This window comes from Stylophora pistillata, chromosome 9, assembly GCF_964205215.1.
Source record: "Stylophora pistillata chromosome 9, jaStyPist1.2, whole genome shotgun sequence".
NCBI classification, from domain to species: domain Eukaryota; kingdom Metazoa; phylum Cnidaria; class Anthozoa; order Scleractinia; family Pocilloporidae; genus Stylophora; species Stylophora pistillata.
In genome coordinates, this window is record NC_142527.1 from 15,825,600 (window position 1) to 15,842,700 (window position 17,101).

The 17,101-nt window shown below is 41.5% G+C and overlaps 1 pseudogene; it reads left to right on the top strand.

Moving 5' to 3' along the window:
• Positions 1 to 969: 969 nt before the first annotated feature.
• Positions 970 to 1,840, top strand: LOC148723529 (small subunit ribosomal RNA; annotated as a pseudogene; the record flags this gene model as incomplete).
• Positions 1,841 to 17,101: the final 15,261 nt, after the last annotated feature.

A 17,101-nucleotide genomic window follows, 5' to 3' on the forward strand; every position in this document is an offset into this window, starting at 1 on the left:
GAAAATACGCTCTTGCAAAAAGTATTTGCAAACAACCCAAAAGCACTTTTTTTTACTAGATTGCATTGAAATCTGTAACAAAACACAAAAATTTGATTAAAACCCGGTGTTACCTGCAAAGGTTGGCCAGACAGTAAAATAAGTCAAGACTTGCTCATCCCACGCCGAAAACACGGTTTTGCAAAAAGTATCTGCAAAGAAGGCAAAGGAATATTTTTGATTAAATTGCAACGAAATCTGAAAGACAACGCTAAGATTTGTATGATACCCGATCTCTCCAGCAACATTTAGACAGAGAGTAAAGACTTGTTAAGTCTTTCTCAACGCAAGCTGAAAAGACAGTTTTCCACAATGTATCCACGAACAAGCCAAATCCAATTTTTTGACCAGATGGTAATGACATCTATAAGAAAAAACTAGAATTTAGTTTAAACACGATATTTCCTGCGAAATATGGCCACAGTGAGAAATGGGTAAAGTCTTGTTCAAGTAGGGCTAAGAACTCGGATTTGCAAAAGGTATCTGCAAACTTGCCAAAACCAATTGTTTTCAATAGATCATTACAAAATATGTAAGAAAACACTAACATTAGGGTTGAGAGTTAGGATAATGGTTAGGGTTAGGAATATGGATAGCATTCTCCTACATCCTACCTTCAGAGTCTAATCGGGTTCTGTTGGGGCAGCATGCCAGGAAATGGCACGGGCTAGTTGTACGCGGAAAAGACGTGGCATACATTGAGTTTTGTCTGCGTTGGGCAAAATAAAAGAGAAGGCCCGATGGCTCGGCGACCTTTGATAGGGCCGCCTTGACGGGGGAGCAACGAGCCAAGGCGCGATCTTTTGGTGGCTTTTCGCTGTCTGAGCGATCAAAAGAACGGAAGGTGCGGCATCGTCCGTTGGTGGGAGAGGCTTGTGGCCGGAGTTTGAGTTGTTTTATTGGCCACTGACTCCGATATGGCATAGCTACCTTGTGTATCCTGCCAGTAGTCATATGCTTGTCTCAAAGATTAAGCCATGCATGTCTAAGTATAAGCACTAGTACTGTGAAACTTCGAATGGCTCATTAAATTAGTTATCGTTTATTTGATTGTACCGTTAGTACTTGGATAGCCGTAGTAATTCTAGAGGTTACGGTTGCGAAAAGTCCCGACTGTCTTCGGAAGGGATGTATTTATTAGAGTAAAAACCAATGCAGATTTTGCCCGGTGTTGTGGTGAATCATAGAAACTAATGGAATCGCACGGTCTTTGCGCTGGCGATGTTTTATTCAAATATCTATCCCATCAACTGTCGATGGTAAAGTAGTGAGTCACCATGGTTGCAACGGGTGACGAAGAATTAGGGTTCGATTCCGGAGAGGGAGCCTGAGAAACGGCTACCACATCCAAGGAAGGCAGCAGGCGCGCAGATTACCCAATCTTGACTCAGGGAGGTAGTGACAAGATATAACAATACAAGGCTTTTGCAAGTCTTGTAATTGGAGTGAGTATAACCTAAATCTTTTAACGAGGATCCATTGGAGGGTAAGTCTGTTGCCAGAAACCGCGGTAGATCCAGCTTCAATAGCGTACATTAAAGTTGTTGCAGTTGAGAAGCCCCTAATTGGATCTTGGGATAGCCCGGCCGGTCTGCCCCAAGGTAGGTTACTAGCCTAGCGTTTTTTCCTCGCAGAGACTGGGTGTGCTCCTACCTGAGTGTGCTCGGGATCTGGAACGTTTACTTTGAACAAATGAGAGTGTTCAAAGCAAGCCAGTGCGGGAATACGTAAGCATGGAATAATGGAATAGGACTTTGGTTCTAAAAGGACGTAAAGACAGCAGAGTGACAATAACTCTCAAAAAAGAAACAACAACTTTATAAGACATCGAAAGATAACATGAACTTCCCTAAGGTTGATAACTGGTTGATTTCACGTACAAATGAAAACGTGTCGCGGACGTTGTATTCACGCGGGACATGTGGCTCTAGAGGATTACAAGGGATTTTAGATAAATTGTAAATGTAGGTACCTATTGAAGATACTATGGGTCGAAAAGGAGGTGTTTCATTAGGCTGCCGAGCCTTGTGCATTTTAGGTAGCCCATAAAACCTGGCTGATTGAGAACCAGTTGGATAGATTCTCTCACACGTATCTTTTTCTAAGTGGCCCTTATTTTTATGCGCTCTTAAATAACGTTGTAATTTACCCTCTCTTTGTAATGTAGGATCGTTATCATTAACCTTAAACTTAGAAGTTTCTCTGATAATGGAAAAAATACTTTCTTCGTAGGCTTTCCTGTCCATGAATACCAAGCCAGTTCGTTTTTCAGGCTTCAGTATTACAATGTCCTTGTTCCTCCTCAAATCCTTCAGTATCCTACATTTCTTTAAGTCCGCTGCAGAAGGTTGGTGGGAAGAAACGTACGAATGGGCAAGATGAGAAAGGTCTGCGACCAGTTTCCCTTTAGCTCTCTGTCGAGTAGATTTCTGACCATGGTGCGATTAATCAGCTCAAAACAAGAGAAGACATCCGTTTTGCTAATGTTAGGAGGACAGATAGAGTGTGAAGGACCATATTTAAGTATTTCCAATTGTTCGGACGTGAGATTGTGCGACGAGAGGTTGGTGACTGTCTCCGTTGAAGCAAACGGTAGAACCACATTTCGCGTTAAACTTTCTAAGTTTCTTCTCGTGAGTGACGATAACACCTTTCACAGCTTTCTTTACATTATAATTAATAGTTCCATGGAGGATGTATCCATCGATGTTGCTGACAATGGCATTGATTTGCACCGCTAATCTGTCTCTCACTATGGTTAACTTACAGAGTTTCTTTCTTCGTTTGGCGATAGCACTTAATAGGCGTTTTCGAATAGCATGTACATCATGTCTACTTATGTTAGGAAGTTGAAAACAGATGGACATCGGAAACACATTGAAGGATAAACAGTTTTTAAGAAAATTCAAATCCAACTCAGCTTTGCTTACTTCGATAGAAGTATTCTCAAAACTTCGCATATTTACAAGCACCTGCAATCATCAAGGGCCTGTCTTGACTCTTGTGATACTGAATCTTTCACGATCTTAGATTCTGCCGCTTCAAAATACCAAATTAAGATCAAAGAGGCATTGCATATTAAGTGGAAAAAACCCATCCTTAATCAGCAATTGAAAAACCTAGAATTGTCTCTCTCCTTTTAATTACGTTGTTCCTTGGTCTTCTAATCTATTTTTATTATTACTATATTTATTTATTTATTTTTTGATCTAGTCAAGCGCGTGCTAATTACATTTTTCGCGTTTTTACATTCAAATGTAACGTAAGCCCGGACACGTAGTGTGTAACGTCCCTTAATTTATATTCAAATGTACAACAGTTAAATGCTCATTTGCAAGTGAAGATGACATGAGAATGTCATGACATGTCTTGTAAATTTAAATTCAAAGATGTTGTTTCTTTTTTGAGAGTTATTGTCACTCTGCTGTCTTTACGTCCTTTTAGAACCAAAGTCCTATTCCATTATTCCAGGCTTACGTATTCACGCACCGGCTTGCTTTGAACACTCTAATTTTTTCAAAGTAAACGTCCCAGATCCCGAGCACACTCAGGTAAGAGCACACCCAGTCTCTGCGAGGAGGAAAAGCTCGGCCAGTGACGTACCTTGGGGCAGACCGGCCGGGCTATCCCGAGATCCAATTAGGGGCTTGTTAACTGCAACAACCTTAATATACGCCATTGAAGTTGGAATTACCGCGGTTTCTGGCAACAGACCTACCCTCCAATGGATTCTCGTTAAAGGATTTAGGTTGTACTCATTCCAATTACAAGACTTACAAAAGCCTTGTATTGTTATATCTTATCACTACCTCCCTGAGTAAGGATTGGGTAATCTGCGCGCCTGCTGCCTTCCTTGGATGTGGTAGCCGTTTCTCAGGCTCCCTCTCTGGAATCGAACCCTAATTCTTCGTCACCCGTTGCAGCCATGGTAAGTCACTACCTTACCATCGACAGTTGATGGGATAGATATTTGAATAAATCATCGGCAGCGCAAAAGCCGTGTGATTCCATTAGTTACTATGATTCACCACAACACCGGGCAAAATCTGCATTGGTTTTTACTCTAATAAATACATCCCTTCCGAAGACAGTCGGGACTTTTCGCAACTGTAACCTCTACAATTATCACGGTTATCCAAGTAGTAAGGGTACAATCAAAAAAACGATAACTGATTTAATGAGCCATTCGAAGATTCACAGTACTGGTGCTTATACTTAGCCATGCCTTCTCTCTTAATTTGCCCAGCGCAGACAAACCTCTATGTATGCCACGTCTTTTCCGCGTACAACTACCCCGTGCCATCTCCTGACATGCTGCCCCAACAGAACCCGGTTAGACTCTAAAGGTAGCATGTAGGAAAATGCTATCCATCTTCCTAACCCTAACCCTCACCCCAACTTTAATTTATAGCTATCCCTAATCCTAAAAGTTATCAAATTAACCCTAACTCTAATTTTATTCCTAACCCTCATCGTAATTTAACCCTAACCCTAACCTAACCGTTAAAAGTTATCCTAAAAGTTATGCCTAAAAGTTATAAAATTTAACCCTAACTGTAGTTTTATTCCTAACCCTCATCCTAATTTAACCCTAACCCCTACCTAACCGGAGTTTAATACTATCCATATTCCTAACCCTAATCCTAATTCTTCCCTAACCCTAACCCCTGAGGGTTTCGGCTAGGGTTAGTAAAATTTCTCTAGGCTCATCAGTCCAATAATTTATTCTTACCCCAACCGTATAACGCTAACTCTAAATTAGGGTTAGGGTAAGGAGTAAATAACGGTTAAGGGTTGGGTAAAGTAGAGGTCGAGAATAAATTTAGGTTAGGTCTAGGGATAGGGGTATGGCTAGGAATAAATATCGGTTAGTGTTGGCGATTGGGTTACTCCTTAGCTGTTAAATAAACGACCAGGGTTAGTCCTTAGCTTTTAGATATAGGGTGAGATCGCCACTCTAGTATCATTGAGCCAGTCAACGTTTCAGTCAAAGAGGCAGTCAACCAGGCAACCAGGTCAGTCACTAGTCAGTCACGAAGTTAGGTAACCAGTCACAGCCAGTCACAGTCACAACCACACCCTAATTTACCCCAAACGGTTACCCTGAAGGGTTAGGGCCCCATTCATAGGCATAGTCCTAGTCCTAGTCCTAGTCAAACTCATAGTGATAGTCATGGTAATAGTCATAGTCATAGTCATAGCCATAGTCCTAGTCATAGTCAGACATAGTCATAGTTTGTGACATGGCTATTACTGATAATGACTATAAACATACTATGGTTGTCACTATGGCTATCACTATAACTATACCTGATACTACGACTATAGATATGACTATGAGTAGGAGTAAGGCCATAGTCATAGTCATAGTCATAGACATAGCCATAGTCATAGTCATAGTCATAGTCAGACATAGTCATAATCAGTTTTTGTCATGGCTATGACTGTGATAATGACTATGACGATACTATGATTGAGACTACGGCTATGACTATGAGTATTACTGATACTATGACTATGGATATGACTATGGCTAAGAGTAAGGCCATAGACATAGACATAGTCCTAGTCCTATTCCTAGTCAAAGTCATAGTGTTAGTCATAGTAACAGTAATAGTCATAGTCATAGCCATAGTCCTAGTCATAGTCAGACATAGTCATAGTCATAGTCATAGTTTATGACATGGCTATGACTTTCAAAATGACTATGAACATACTATGGTTGTGACTATGGCTATGGCTATGACTATACCTGATACTATGACTATAGATATGACTATGCCTATGAGTAAGGCCATAGTCATAGTCATAGTCCTAGTCCTTGTCATAGCTATAGTCATAGCCATAGTCCTAGTCACAGTAAGACATAGTCATAGTTTTTGTCATGGCTATGACTTTGATAACGACTATGACGATACTATGGTTGTGACTCCTAGTATCAGTCATAGTCATAGTCTTAGCCATAGTCACAACCATAGTATGGTCATAGTTATTATTAAAGTCATAGCCATGACCAAAACTATGACTATGACCATGACTGTCTGACTATGACTAGTACTCTGACTATGATTAGGAGGACTATGACTATGACAATAACCATGTCCATGGCGTTACTCTTGGACATAGTCAAATCTATCGTCCTAGTATTAGTAATAGTAATCTTCCTAGCCAGTCATAATCATTGTCATAGTAAGAGTGCTAGTCACAATCATAGTCTTAGTCCTAGGCACAGTCCAAGGCCTGCGCATTGAAGGGTTTTAAATACACCAAAAATTTCCTCTCGTCAAGACCTTTCTAAGAATATATAATATGTTGTTGTTTGATAAAAAAAGTTCAAGTCCATTATTCCTTCCAACAACAAAGATATTCTCACTTATACCCCTTAGCTCATCTGACACGTTTGACTTGTCAATCTTCCAACTGCAATATCTCTTTTCATTAGGCATCTAACTACTTCAAACCTCATAGCAAACTAGTTCCATGCCATGTCTATGTCTCACAAAAATTACAATTCCACATCCTTAGAGATTCGTTAGTTGTAGTAGTTGCCATGATAGCACCCCATTTGGTGTCCGCCATCTTGGATAGCATGGCCATTTTGATCAAAATTTTAAATTTCCCTGAAACTCCTGCTATAGGCTCAATGATCCCTAACAACAACTTCTAGCACTTTTTGAGTGGTCTCGAGACCTTAAGACTGTTTTTCTCACTTTTACTCCTTTGCACATTTTTGATGTTTTGCTAGTCAATCTTCAAACTAACGTAACTCCATTGTCTCTTGAAGAAATGTATTTATATTTGGTAAGTGACTAGTTCTATACCTCATGTAGTACTCTCTTAAATTGCAAGTCAAGAGCATGACAGGTTAAGGAATTAGAGCAGTTCCCATGAGGGCATCCCATTTGATGTCTGCCATCTTGGATTTATTGGCAAAGGGGTAGCATGGCCATTTTGGTCAAAATTTTGAATTTCTTTGAAACTCCTGCTATACGCTCAATGATCCCCAACAACAACCTCTAGCGCTTTCTGAGTGGTCTCCAGACCCTAAGACTGAGTTTTTCTCACTTTTACCCCTTAGCCCATTTTTGATGTTTTGCTAGTCAATCTTCAAACTAACGTAACTCCATTCTCTTGAAGAAATGTATTTATATTGGGTGTGTGACTAGTTCTATACCTCTTGTAGTACTCTCATAAATTGCAAGTGAAGAGCATCACAGGTTGAGGAGTTAGAGCAGTACCCATGAGGGTATCCTATTTGATGTCCGCCATCTTGGATTTTTTGGCCAAGGGTAGCATTCATTCATTCTACTGTAACTCAATAACCTTATTGTTGAACAACTTCAAACCTACAGGCATAAGAGATGAGACATCTGATTTTCTTATGGTGTTCTTAATTTAGGCAAATTAGGTTGATTGCTACCTGTCAATTAAGGTTGAGCTCTGTCAATCACAGCAAATATTTAATTTTAAAATTTTCAACAAAATTTAACATGGTAGATAACGTCGTTTAATGTTCTATCTTATGCTGGTCAAATAAGATACAGTTAATGTTTTGTTAATTTTTTAGAATTTTTCAAACGTCAGGAGTTAGGCGAAAATAGCGTAATCGTGAAATGGACAGGCACTCACTAAATCTACTGTTACTCAAAAGCCCTCATTGTTCCGACCTTCAAACTTAGCAGGCATTGAGTACGGAAACTGTTCCATTGTATGTGTTAGTATTAGGTGAATGGATAGAAACGCTTAAGATTTAAGGCGTGTAAAAGAAGACGGAAAAGGTTGGAAAAATCAATCCGTTTTTAACTTTAATCAAAACTACTTTTAATTGTAATGATATCGGTGTAAGTTTAACAAAAAACCGATAAAAAGTGAGTTTTTTACGAATTTTTAAAAGTCAAAAACATAGTTCCGCAGAGCGTACATATGAGCATCGTGTTACAAGAAAATTCATAAAAAAATCTCAAATGAATTCTTTTTTAAACCAATTACAAAAAACCATTGTTAAGAAAATGGACAATCATATGTATATCATTTTGTGTCAATTTCGTTTGAATTTTAAGGTTTCTTAGCCCTGCAAAAACATACTCAAAAAACCCCTTTTTTCGAGCTTTTTTTGTCTCCAACGCATGCGCAGTAATTATTTCAATACTTTTGAATACATCAAGTTGTAGTACTTAATACGAACTTTCCAACGATGTATAACTTGTTGACATTCAATGAGATGGTGCTTAAAAAAACGCGAAAAGCCCTTAAGCCCTAACACTCTATTCTCAAAATATGCAAATTTGACGAAAAAGGGCTAAACATTCCAAAATATTGATTGAAATCACTTGAAACTTGGTGCACGTGATAGAAAGTATGCCATAAGCATCCTCTGAAAATTTCAGCTCTCAACTCTTAAGAATAAAGGTTTTAGCAGTTTTGCGATCTAGCCCTAGTTTCAAGGTTGAGTTTCGTGTCAAGCCTTGTGTAGGATATATACCTATACCAAGGTTTTTTTGCTTTCCGTCAGATTTCTAAAATTAGAGGGAATGGACGTTAGTTAAAATCACTGAGTGGGGAATGGTGCAAACTATGTACACACCAAATTTGGGCTTCTTTGAGATATTTTTAGCCTGATTCTCCAGAGATGTTAAGGTGGTTACCCAAAATCTAACCCTAACTGCGATAATTTCTACACTTTTTAATCAAATGATATGAAACCTTGTATAAATAAAGTAAGTAACCATGTCTGTACATACGTGAAAATGCGGCTTCTTTACTTAAAACCTAATTTTTTTATGAATTTTTTTTGGCATCATTTTTAACGTTGTTACCTTAAATTTAACTCTAACTGCGATAACTTCTAAAATTTTTTATCAAATGATACGAGACCTTTTACAAATATAGTAAGTAATCAGGTCTATACATACGTGAAAGAGCGCCTTCTTTACTTAAAACCTAACTTTTTAATGAGTTTCTTTTGGCATCAGGGCTAGTGGGTAACTACCTAAACCTTTCAATCTGTTAGCGTCTCCAACACATGTGGATTCAAACCTTTAGAGAATACAAATACACCAATGTATTTCCCTTACTTAGATATTTATTATGGTATATAAGTTGTTGTACTTTGATAAAATGTTGGCAAAATAATTGGACATTTGTTATGATCTTCACGTCTCATTTTCTGAAAGTTGAAAGATAAATATGAATAAAATAAAAAATATTTGATAAAATCACGAGAAATTCAAGCGGCATAAACCATATGAAATTGGCTATATTGTGTATAAGTTTCATGTCTTAATCTTTTATTTTGGGGAAGTTATAAGCTTCAGAAAAAAAGGTAAGCATTTTGTTAATGAGGATCTGGGGATGGAAGGAAGGTTGCATATGTAATGATGAAAGTGGGGGAAAACATATAAATCGTTGTATTGTAAAGCCTTGTATTGTTATTTCTTGTCACTACCTCCCTAAGTCAGGATTGGGTAATTTGCGCGCCTGCTGCCCTCCTTGGATGTGGTAGCCGTTTCTCAGGCTCCCTCTCCGGAATCGAACCCTAATTCTTTGTCACCCGTTCCAACCATGGTAAGCCACTACCTTACCATCGACAGTTGATGGGGTAGATATTTCAATGAAACATCGCCAGCGCAAAGACCGTGCGATTCCATTAGTTACTATGACTCACCACAACACCGGGCAAAATCTGCATTGGTTTTTACTCTAATAAATACATCCCTTCCGAAGACAGTCGGGACTTTTCGCAACTGTAACCTCTAGAATTACTACGGTTATCCAAGTAGTAACGGTACAATCAAATAAACGATAACTGATTTGATGAGCCATTCGAAGTTTCACAGTACTAGTGCTTATAGTTAGACATGCATGGCTTAATCTTTGAGACGAGCATATGACTACTGGCAGGATACACAAGGTAGCTATCCCATATCGGAGTCAGTCGCCAATAAAACAACTCAATCTCCGGCCACAAGCCTCTCTCACCAACGGACGATGCCGCACCCTCCGTTCTTTCGAATGCTCAGACAGCGAAAGGCCTCCAAAAGATCGCGCCTTGGCTCGCTGCTTCCCCGTCAAGGCGTCCCCATCAAAGGTCGCTGAGCCATCGGGCCTTCTCTCTTATTTTCCCCAACGCAGACAAAACTCTATGTAGCCACGTCTTTTCCGCGTACAACTACCCCGTGCCATTTCCTGGCATGCTGCCCCAAGAGAACCCAGTTAGACTCTGAAGGTAGCATGTAGGAAAATGCCATCCATATTCCTAACCCTAACCCTGACCCTAACGCTAAACCCTAATGTTAGTGTTTTCTTACATGTTTTGTAATGATCTATTGAAAACAATTGGTTTTGACAAGTTTGCAGATACCTTTTGCAAATCCGAGTTCTTAGCCTGAGTTAAACAAGACTTAACCCATTTCTCACTGTGGCCACATTTCGCAGGAAACATCGTGTTTAAACTAAATTCTAGTTTTTTCTTATAGATTTCATTCCAATCTGGTAAAAAAAATTGGATTGGGCTTGTTCGTAGATACCTTGTGGAAAACTGTCTTTTCAGCTTGAGTTGAGCAAGACTTGGCAAATTTTCAATTTACTCTCTGTCCAAATGTTGCTAGAAAGATCGGGTATCATTTAAATTTTAGCGTTGTCTTTCAGATTTCGATGCAATCTAGTCAAAAAAATTGTTTTGGCTTTACAGATAATTTTTGCAAAACCGTGTTTTTGGCGATGAGCAAGTCTTGACTTATTTCACTGTCTGGCCAAGTTTTGCAGGAAACACCAGGTGTTAAGCTAATTTTTGTGTTTTGTCACAGATTTCAATGCAATCTAGTAAAAAAAGTGCTTCTGGGTTGTTTGCAAATAGTTTTTGCAAAAGCGTATTTTCAGAGTGAGTTGAGCCATTCACCCATTTTACTCTCTGGCCAAGTTTTGCAGGAAACACCAGGTATGAAGGAAATTTTAGTGGTTTCTTGCAGAGTTCAATGCAATCTATTCAAACAAATTACTTTTTGGTTGTTTGCAGATGCTTTTTGCAAACGCCTGTTGTCAGAGTGAGTTCAGCAAGACTTGACCCATTTCACTCTCTGGCTAAATATCCCAGGAAACATAAAGTATCAACCACATTTTGATTTTTTAGAAATTTGAACACAATCTCTCCAAAAAAAAAAATGATTTTGACGCGTATGCAGATACTTTTTTGCACACCCGAGTTCTCACTGATATTAGAGAAAGACGACCTATTCCACTCTGTGGCTACATTTCGCAGGAAACATCGTGTTTCATCCAAATTTTAGTGTTTTCTTATAGATTTTAATACAGTCTGATGAAAACAGTTAGATTTGGCTTGTTCGTAGATACTTTATCGTAAAACCGTGGTTTGAGCCACAGCTGAGCAAAATTTGGCACATATCACTCTCTGGCCAAATTTTGCAGGAAAGATCGGGTCTTAACCAAATTTTTGCGTTTTCTGTTAGATTTCCATGCAATGTAGTCAAAAAGATTGCTTTTGGCTTCTTTGCAAATAAATTTTGCAAAACCGTGCTTTCAGGGTAAGGTGAGCAAGACTTGACCCTTTTCACCCTCTAACCAAGTTTTGCAGGAAAACCGAGTATTAAGCAAAGTTTAGTATTTTCTTACAGATTTCAATGTAATCTAGTAAAATAAACTGCTTTTGGGTTGTCTGCGAATAATTTTTGTATAACCGTGTTTTCAGCGTGAACTGAGCAAGACTTGACCCATTACACTCTCTGGCCAAATTCCTAAGGAAACATCAAGTATCAACCACATTTTATTGTTTCCTTTGAGACTGCCTGACCGACTGGTTGACTGTTTTTTACTAAGTTGTTGGCCGACAGGTGAGTGACTGGCAAAACAAAGGTGACTGACTGGCTGACTGACTGGTTGACATACTAGCTGGTATTAGACTGGCTGACCACCTACCGGTTGCCTAGTGACGAGTGACTCTCTGACTGATCGGTTGAATCAGTGTGTTGAAGCTGACTGGCTGTGACTCGTTACCTAACTTCGTGACAGATTCGTGAATGAGTGTCTAATTGCCTTGTTGACTGCCTAGATGACTGAAACGTTGACTGCTCAATGGTACTTGACTGGCCATCTGACTGGGTAAGTGACCGGGTTACCGACTGGTGACTGAAGGTAATTGACTGGTGACTGGCTTGTTGACTGACCGGCTAACGAAAAGGTTGACTGAACCATTGGCACTTGACAGGCTAACTTAATTGCTGACCGACTGGTGACTGAGTGGCTAATTGACTGGTGACTGGCTGGTTGACTAGCCGACTGACTAAGAAGTTGTCTGACCCAGTGGTACTTGACTGGCTATCTGACTGGTTGTCTGACATGCGAATCGAATGGTGAGCGAATGGCGCATTGAATGCTGGATAACTGGCTGACTGCATGATTGACTGACTGGCCGACTGAAAGGTTGACGGACTTAATGGTGTTGGACTGGATATTTGACTGGTTAACTGACTTGCTGAGCAACTGGTGACTGATCGGCTAGTTGACTATTGAGTAAGTGACTCATTGACTGAGTGGCTGATTGAAAGACTGAGTTACTCAATGATACTTGACTGGCTATCTGTCTGGTTGGTCGACTTGCTGCCCAATTGGTCGCGAATAATAGACTGCTGACTGACTGGCCGACTCGCTGGCTGACTGACTCGGTTAATCAATGGTTGACTCGCTCAGTGGCACTTGACTTGCTATCTGACTGGTTAACTAACTTGGGGACTGACTTGTGACTAAGTGCCTAGTTGAATGGTAATTGAGATTCTGACTGGCTGGTTGACTCAGTGAATGACTGAATGGTTGAATTACTCAATGGTATTTGCTTGGCTATGTAACCGGTTGACTAACTGGCTGACCAACTGCTGACTGAGTATCTAACCGACTACCCTGGTGACTAACTGGCTGTGTCTTGTGGACTGACTGGATGACTCAATGTTACTTAACTGCCTGTCTGACTAGTTACCTGAGTTGCTGATCGACTTGCGACCAAGTGCTTAGCTGAATGGTGATCGAGATGGCGACTGGCAGGTTGACTGAGTAAGTGACTGAATGGTCGGCTGACTCAGTGGCACTTGACTATCTGACCATTTACCTGACTTCCTTATCGACTGGTGGGCTGTCTTGTTGACTGACCGGCTAAGAGAAAGGTTGACTGAACCATTGGGACTTGACAGGTTAACTGACTTGCTGACCGACTGGTGACTGAGTGGCTAATTGACTGGTGACTGACTGGCTGCCTCACTGGTTGTCTGAGCGACTGACTGAAAAGTTGTGTGACCCAGTAATAGAAAGACTGGCTATCTGATTGTCTGATTGGCTGTCCGACTTGCGAACCGACTGGTGAGCGAGTGGATCATTGATTGCAGACTGACTGGCTGACTGTCTGATTGACTGACTGGTCGACTGAAAGGTTGATTGACCTAATATTACTCGACTGGATATCTGACTGGTTAACTGACTTGGTGTACAACTGGTGACTGGTCAGATAATTGACTGGTGACTAAGTGACTCGTTGACTGCGTGGCTGATTGAAAGACTGAGTGACTCAATGGTACTTGACTGGCTATTTGTCTAATTAGTCGACTTGCTGATCAAATGGGGACTATATCGCGAATAATTGACTACTGACTGACTGGCCGACTGGCTGGTTGACTGACTCGATTAATGAATGGTTGACTGGCTCAGTGGCACTTCATTTGCTATCTGACTGGTTAACCAACTTAATGACCGACTTGTGACTAAGTGCCTAGTTGAATGGTGATTGAGATGCTGACTGGCTGGTTGACTGATTCACTGACTGAATGGTTGGCTGATTTAGTGGTACTTGCTTGGCTATCTAACCAGTTAACTAACTTGCTGACCGACTCCTGACTTAGTGACTAACTGCCTGGAGACTAACTGGCTGAGTGTCTTGTGGACTGACTGCATGACTCAACGGTACTTGACTGGCTGTCTGACTAGTTACCTGAGTTGCTGACCGACTGGCGACCAAGTGGCTAGCTGAATGGTGATTGAGATGCTGACTGGCAGGTGGAGTGAGTGAGTGACTGAATGGTCGGCTGACTCAGTGGCACTTGACTGGCTATCTGACCGTTTACCTGACTTGCTGATCGACTGGTGATTAACTGGGTGAGTGCCTGGTGGACTGACTGGATGACTGAATTTTTTGACTTACCTAGTGGTACTTGACTGGTTATCGGACTGGTCAACTGACTTGCTGCCTGAGTGCGATGTTAACCGAGTGGCAACTGACTGGTTACTGACTGATGGTTAACTGGCTGATTCTTAACCTGCTGACTGACTTGTACCTCAACAGCTTACTAACTGGCTAACTCATTGGTTGAGTGACTGGTTGAGTGACTGGTTGAGTGACTGGTTGAGTGAGTAGTTTTCCGACTGACTGAGTTAATCGTTACTGACTGATTAACGGGTAATCTAACTTACTGGTACCTGACCGGCTGACTGACTGGTTGAGTGACTCGGTGGTGCCTCACTAGCCCACCGACTTGTTGACCGTCATGGTGACCGACTACCGACGGGCTAATTGACTGGTGACGGACTTTTGAACTAACTGGTTGGTACCTCAGCGGGTTACTGAATGTTTAACTGACTGACTGAGTTAATGGCTCCTGAGCCAATTGGCTGACTGATTGACTTACTCAATGGTAGCTGACTGGCAATCTGACTTGTTGACTGACGCACTGACTGAGAAACGATTGGCTAATTGACTGGTAACTGACTGGTTAAGTGGTTGCCTGACTCACTACTAGCTGACCAGCCTATTTACTGGTTCTACTTGATTTACTATTCAATGATACCTGATCCGCTGGCTAACTGTTTGATTGACACACTGGTTCATGAACGGCTCACTAACTGGGTCCCTAACTGGTTGACTGACTGAAAGACTTAAAGATTACTGACTGGCGACTGACTGATTAAGTGACGGTCTGACGTGTTAATTAAGTCACTCGTGGCCGACTACTGACGGACTGTCTAACTGACGATTGAGTAATAGGCTCACTTACTAATTGAATGACCCACTAGTACCTGACTAACTGACTGACTGGTTTACTAACTAGTTCACTGAATGATGACTCGCAGGCTGACTGACTTCTTGACTGCCTCAATGATATTTGACCGGCTGACTGACGGCTTGACCGACCTACTGTGACTTAACTGGAATCCTGAGGTGTTGACTGCCTTACTGACCGACTGGTGACTCATTCATTGGTACTTAACTCGGTGACTTCCTGGTTGAGCGACTTATTGACTGACTTGTTAAATGACTGGTTGATTGGCTAGGTGATTGACTAGGTGACAGACTTATTGGTGGGTGATTACTGTCTGACCCTTTAATAGGTTGACCTAATCACTGGTACCTGACCGACTAACTGACTCGTTGACTACCTTACTGAGGGACTGGTAATGGACTGACGAACTGAGAGGTTACTGACTTGCTCACTGAGTGGCCGAGTGACTGACTGAGTGACAGACTTGCTAGTACTTGACCGGCTGACAAAGTGTTACGCTACCTGGCTGACCCATATGTGATTGACTGGCTTAGTGACTAGTTTACTGAGTGGTTGAGTGAATTACTGGTATCCTTCTGTGTATCTCAATGGTTGACTGAGTTGCGGACCATTAATAAATGCACGGCTAAGTGACTATCCGACTTACTGAAAGTGACCAGTTGACTGATTGGTTTACCACCTTGCTAACGGACTGGTGACTGACTGAATAAGCGACTAGTGACCGACTAGCTAACAAAGTAGTGACTGGCTGACTGGCCGACTGACTGGTTGACCTCGTCGGTGGTACCTGACAAGCGGACGGACTAGTTGACTGACTCATTGGTTCCTGACGCCTATCTGACTAGTTGACTGATGGGTTGAGTGACTTGCTTACCGACTGGTAACTGATTGGCTGGGTAAGTGGCTGGTGGACTGACTGGGTGACTGTGTGGTTGACTGACTCAGTGGTACTTGACTGGTTATCGGACTGGCTAACCGACTCGACGATCGACTGGCGACTGCGTGGCTTATTGAGTTGTGACTGACCAGCTGATTGGCTGGTTTACTGACTCTCTGTCTGAATGGTTGAGTGACCCTAGCCAATCATTTTTCAGTCGGTGCGTCCGTCAACGGGTCAAATGGCCAGTCAGCTACCATTGAGTCAGTCAATCAATGAGTAAATCGGCTCAGGAACCTTTAACTCATTCAGTCAGTTAAACATTCAGTAACTCGCTGAGTTACCGACTAGTTAAATCAGTATTCCGTCACCAGCCAATTAGTTTGTGAGTAGTCGGTAACCACGTCAGTCACCAAGTCAGAGGGCTAGTGAGGCACGACCGAGTGACTCAGCCAGTCAGTCAGCCAGTCAGGTATTAGTGAGTTAGTTTACCCGTCAATTAGTCAGTAACCACTAACTCACTCAGTCGGACAACGTCTCACTCAACCAGTTACTCAAGCACCTAAATAACCAATTGGTTAGCCAGTTAGTCAGCCGTTCAAGTAGTTAACAATCAGCCAGTAAAGCATCAGTCAGTACCTAGTCAGTTGCCACTCGGCTAACATCGCACTGACTGACTGGCTCACTGCCTGATTGACTTACCGGCCGACTGAAAGGTAAACTGTCTTAATGTTACTGGACTGCATATCTGCCTGGTTAACTGACTTGGTGTACAACTGGTGACTGGTCGGCTAATTCACTGGTGACTAAGCGACTCGCTGACCAAGCGGCTGATGGAAAGACTGAGTAAATCAATAGTAATTGACTGGGTATGTGTTTGGTTAGTCGACGTGCTGATTAAATGAACCCTACGTCACTAATAAATTGCTACTGACTGACTGGTCGACTGCCTGGTTGACTGACCCGATTAATGAATAGTTGACTGGCTCAGAGGCACTTGACTTGCTATCTGACTGGTTAACTAAGTTCGTGACCGACTTGTGACTGCCTCGTTGAATGGTAATTGAGAAGCTGACTGGCTGGTTGACTGAGTAACTGACTGAACGGTTGGCTGACTCAGTGGTCCTTGCTT